The sequence below is a fragment of the Pholcus phalangioides genome, unplaced genomic scaffold (genome assembly GCF_987345545.1).
Source record: "Pholcus phalangioides strain wild (caught in Gottingen) unplaced genomic scaffold, Ppha-v1.0 ptg000004l_1, whole genome shotgun sequence".
Lineage (NCBI taxonomy): Eukaryota > Metazoa > Arthropoda > Arachnida > Araneae > Pholcidae > Pholcus > Pholcus phalangioides.
Window position 1 is genome coordinate 42,861,799 of NW_028301597.1, and position 6,000 is coordinate 42,867,798.

A 6,000-nucleotide genomic window follows, 5' to 3' on the forward strand; every position below is an offset into this window, starting at 1 on the left:
GTTCAACGCATCTTCCTGTTGGTTTGGGGGAGCACCCGCCCCATGAAAGCATTGCCGCTCGTGATTTCGTCTGTTATCGCCTCGGGAAAAGCGTCTGCTGCATTTTCTACAAGTAAAAATTTTTTCTTTTGAGTGGATTCTTGTATGTCGACGTAAATCATGTAACCTTTTAAACACCTTACCACAAGTCTTGCAAGAGTTCGGTTGCGCATCCTGAAAGCAGAAATGCAACAACGTCTGAGAAATAATAATAAAATTCTCGAATCCTTTCATGTGTTTAAGTTTTTTCCTCAGTAATCTATAAACTTGATTACTTACCGTCTGTTTCGATGTGCCCGGCAAACAACCATCTTGTTCATGAGAATTCGATTGCACATCCTGAAAGCAGAAATGCAACAACGTCTGAGAAATAATAATAAAATTCTCGAATCCTTTCATGTGTTTAAGTTTTTTCCTCAGTAATCTATAAACTTGATTACTTACCGTCTGTTTCGATGTGCCTGGCAAGCAACCATCTTGTTCATTAGAGTTCGATTGCGCATCCTGAAAGTAGAAATGCAACAACGTCTGAGAAATAATAATACAAACAGATAAAATACCTGAAAAATAGTTATCTTATGGAAAAACAAAATACATAAACATCAGGTACCCATAAGATTAAATGGCAACATCAAACACTATAATGAAAGAAACGGTCATGGTTGACGATATGGGAGAAAGACATTAATTTTATCGTTATGTGATTTTTATCTCAATCGATTCTTATGTCAGACATATCATTGACTATCCATACTGAAGTTGCCTTGTGCAGACATGGTTAATTATTATCTGTTTAATATGCATAAAAATGTGGAATTTTGATTTATGGTTTTTAAGTTTTTTCTCTTCTGGGAAAAAAATATTTCTGACCTGTTCTCAATTAATGTAACTCTTAAGTTGTTCACATCTCTCATATAGCACATCGATTTGGGTCACTGAGTATATAAGCGACTTTGAAGTAATATTCACAAGAAAACTCTTAGGGAACATTGGAGTTCATTCTCCAAGATCAAATTTTGGTTTACCAGAAAATACCGGTCCTTTTTTATAAAACTTTTACTTCGTTTCTTAACCCATTAACGCCGGTTGGTATGGAAATTTGCCATTCGAAATTTTAATTTTTTTCCTTTGTCAATAAATGGCTGAAGTGGTATCCTCAGTATTTTTGTTAGTCTCCGTTAATGGGTAAATACGAATTTTGAAAATATGTCTAATAGATTTGATTAAACGAGTAGAAAAATCTAACGCTAACAAACGTATTGGTCAATCCGGAAAAATTTTGCGCTTCATAAAATACTAGCTATAATACCCGACGTTGCCCGGGTTTTCTTCAATGAAGCTTTTTGGATCACTTGATATCTCCCTCTTTCTTTGAGGGATATGCAAACCATGTCTAAGTTAACCAATATGACGACTCATGAAATAAACAAATCTAGATTTAAAGAAACGTAGAAATGTATATATTTTTTTTCCTTTTTTAAAGAGAGCTAGGTATTTCGACCCTTCTTTTTGAACTTCAAGTTATCCATCTGCCTATTTCAGCTTCCACAAATTCTTGGTTAAAGCTGTGGAATTTCTTCGATGCACTTTATGGGTCCATAATTAATTTTAAAAACAACTTAAACTATATGAATTTATGCAGTTGAATATTAACGGAGACATTAATTTTCATGCTTGAGAAGATATAAATGAAAAGTTGAAAGCAATGTTATTGCATGAATATCCAACTCGAAAATAGTCCCGACTAATTACTTCGTATTTAATTTTTTTTGGGCTTCGTATCTCTAAACGGACTCAATATTTCAAAACTTGAGAATTCAATACAATTTTGTAAATGATTTATGTGGTGGAAAACCCCACTAAATTTCTGCATTTCTATAGTAAAATCAGCAATTTTAACACTGATTTCTATGAGGATCACCATTTTCCAGGTCCTCAAAGCGATGATGATTATAACGTCTATTCGAAAAGCCTCATTACTGGGAGTATTGAAAATGTAGCAAACCATTATAAGGCATAAACTATTACACATACACTGACAGAAGTGACAAACCATTAATAAAGGCATATCTGAAACGTATTGTTAGGGAACCACGGTAACCAAAGTAAACGTTCTGAAAGTAATTGTTGAGACCCAAAACCCATTTGTTGCCCGACAGTTTTTCACCCATTTACCCAGGTCTGACAAAAGTAGCCTATTGTTTAAGTCGGGCCCCATTTGGTACATATGCAAAATTTGACGACGATCGATCTAAAATTGTAGATTTGCATAGAGAATATACACACACAAAATCAATTTTATATATAATGATATCCCCCAAATACTTCAGATCTCATGTGACCAAAGTATGATTATTTTGAATCAAACTAGTCCCCTCCCCATTATAAAACCCTTTTTTCGGTGTTGATAAATATTTATTGTTCAATAAAATATAAGAGAATTTATACTCAGTTGGATACATAATATAGTAACCGTCAATGCTTTGCAATGTTCTAGAAACTTGGGAATTCATTGTCGATTAAAATATTTTGATTTAAATGCACAATGACAGAATTTCATAAATTCTACGAAAAATGTTTTTTCTTCCTATTATTTGAACTCTGATTTGTGAAAGTTAAAATGTTACTGGGTTGGATCTAATGTTTAGAGTTCAACCAGTCTTCCATATGGGTAACGTGTAATCCAGTATTAGAGAAAAATCCCTGTATTTGAACCGGAAAATTTAAACATTTCAAAATTAAGTCTTTCTTCAAACCCAAACATAATATATACTAATAAGTAATACTAATTAGAATTAATTGTAAAATAAATTTGAAGTAATAATATCAAAAGTACTTACAGTAACTTTCTGCTTTTTCGGAGAAGACGGTGTATCGAAGAAGTCTGGTTGCACTTCGCTAAAATGTTCTTCGATTTCGTAGAAGTCGCACAACGCGTTCAGTTCGTCAAGAGGTATGCCAAAGTCCAGAAAATCTTCGTTAAGATCCGACATCTTTCAAGTGAGGAGAGTTCATCAAGCGGATGGGGTTTTTATTCACCTACGGGGGGGGGGGAAGAAGAAAGTTGATGGGGCTATTTCCCTCATAGCATCCAACAGGGTAGGGGATCTTTACGTGAATAGAGGTCCTTCACGCGTAAAATAAAGTTTTCAAAATCTAACTTGTTTAAAAAGTTCGGATGAACATTCAAATCCCTAGCAATACTCTTCATGTTAATTTTAGCGAACGCCCGGTTGAAATATCGCACGAGTCGTATGTCAAAAGATTGGCTTAAACAATCATGAGAACTCTGACCCGGGGCATCAAGATCACATCCATCACACTGGAAGATGTCGTTGATACATTCCTCGAGCTATGTCACTGAGTTTTTCAGCATATGCAATTTCAGGATCCGCGGTCTCTGAAAATGATCCGTTTTTCTTCATGCAATCCTGCATGAACTCGATGCACTTCACACGTCTTAAATACGACGAGCACTTCGCTGCCGGATCGGCTAACTTCATGAAACAATCGCGGTAGATTGTTATATACTTCTTAGCCGTATTGAATGTACCGTCTTCTTTTTTGTAAATCGGTTGAAACAACACCTTTTCTCCGTCTGACTTCACCAACAGATCTTCGCATACCACAAAAAAGAATATTTTTCGGGGTTCATTCGACATCATCTCCCGTAAGGTCTCAAATACGTAGGGCGTCATCGATATCCCTTTCTTTGTAGGGATAAGGGATCCATCTCCACCAGATTCAAACATTCGTAAGTGAACTTTTAAAGTATTTTTGAAGATGACTACCGATAGGTGTACGCCATCACATACGGGAAACATGCTCACTTCGCTGGGTGCTATTTTCGGACGTTTCATCGAGTTGGTCTCATCTTCCTTCTGAACACGTTTTACGGCGTTCATAGTATCCTTGCTGAATGTTGTTTCCATGGCAGATAACTGAAAATATAATGAAAAATATTTTATCGTCTGTTTATAATTATTTAAAACGAAAAGAAAATAGAATATAAGAAATATTAAATTTTTACTTACACGAGAGTTCGGGAAGACGTGGAACTACTTCAGGAGCAGCAGATGAAGCAACTGAAAATGAGGGTAGCACCTGTATAAATAGGTAGTTGGCGTTATCCGCTTGCGGAAGAAAATGCAGTGATTTAATTCGAGAATACTAGTGCGTTAGCAGGTGTTCGGACCGAAAGTAACAGTGGCTTTTTGTTAGCGGTGAAAGTTTTCTTGGAAAAAAAGTATATGCTATATTCCCACAGGTTAACAGGTGTTCTATAACCAAAGGAAAGGCTAGCAAAAGTAGGTCGAGCAAGGTGCATCTTCTGAGAACGTCCCCCTTGAAAAAAAAAGTATATCCCATATTCCCACAGGTTAACAGGTGTTCAATATCGAAAGTAAAAGTAGGTCGAGCAAGGTGCACCTTCTTGAGAACGTCCCCCGGATGAACAGGTGCATAACGATCTTCTCCGAAAGTGAAAGTAGGGAACAGGTGCGATTTTCTTGAGAACATCATATTGGGTATTCTTTTATAACGGATCAATTATAATTTTCGTATGAAAAAAAATCTTGTAGAATATATTCCCGAAGTTCAAGGACCCTATGAATAATCCCCCCCAAGAAGCACCTGACGCGCATGCGTACATCGAACGCCTTTTGCGCCTTTTTCCGGTCCTAGCCTTGACTGTACTAAGTCCTTTGTTCCAGAAACCCCCTTTTCCCACTACTCATATACTAGCAGGATTAAAGAAGTGACAAACCGTTGTAAAGGCACGTTTGAAACGCATTGCTAGGGAACCACGGTAACCAAAGTAAGCGTTCGGAAAGTGATTGTTGAGGTCCAAAAACCATTGTTGCCCGACACTTTTTTGCTCATTTGGGGCACTTGCCCTGCTCTGACGAAATTTTAAACTGGCCTATCGTTCAACTCGGGTCCCATTTGGTATATATATGCAAAATTTGGTGACGATTGATCTAAAATTGTAAATTTGTATAGAGAACACATACACACGCACACACACACACACACACACAGACAGAGAGAAAATCAATTTTATATATATAGATAGATCAAGTAAAGCTTGAAGAAAACATCTCGTTCTGAAGAATAAGTAAATTCATAGATATACTATTTTTCGAAATGAACGTTTCGCACAGTGAACATAAAGCATTGAATGTACCGTCAACCGCGACCACATTGCCACCATACGAATGTATTTTTATTGCACATGCATCTCTTCCTTCTCCGATGATTTATAAGAAATTAGTGCATGCCGGAACGTGGTGTGTGTGTGTGTGTGTAGACACATGGCCATCACGTATTTATGTTGACACATTCAAGAGTGTTACGTGTTCGACTGGTAGTGCCATGTGTCTTCCACATTTTCAGTGGAAATGGCAAGTACCAGAATTTTTATTTTATGTAGGTATCGTGCTGAAGGTATGAAAATTGTCTGTGGTGAGACTTTTCCAAATATTGAGACCGGCTCACATTCACTCCTCGAAGTTAAAGAACCACAGAAAAACATCTTTAGCTGACCATCTCAATGTCGCCAATATTGCTCACTCCTGGCCTTTTAATTCGTACTTTCTCTCATTCAAAGCCATCAAAAACTCCCTGTCTATCACCATGACGCAATTTACTATCGTTGCAACCGGAAGAATTACAGCATTGCAACTAAAAATTATGCATATTTCGCGGAGGCATATACCCGACTCAACCATCTCCTCCTTCGAAACAGATCAAGGAACGCCCCTGTGTTTCAATGAAGAGATTTCACCAGGTGGTCGAAGAAGACTTGGCCATACTGGAACATATGTATATATGTTATTGTGTACCTAATGTTAAGTCTGTTTCTGTGTAATGCTGGAAACTGCCTGCAATTCTCTAACTATAAGTGATGTGCAATGATTGAATAATTGTACCGTTTTAGTTGCTCTCTGTGGCGAGACTTTT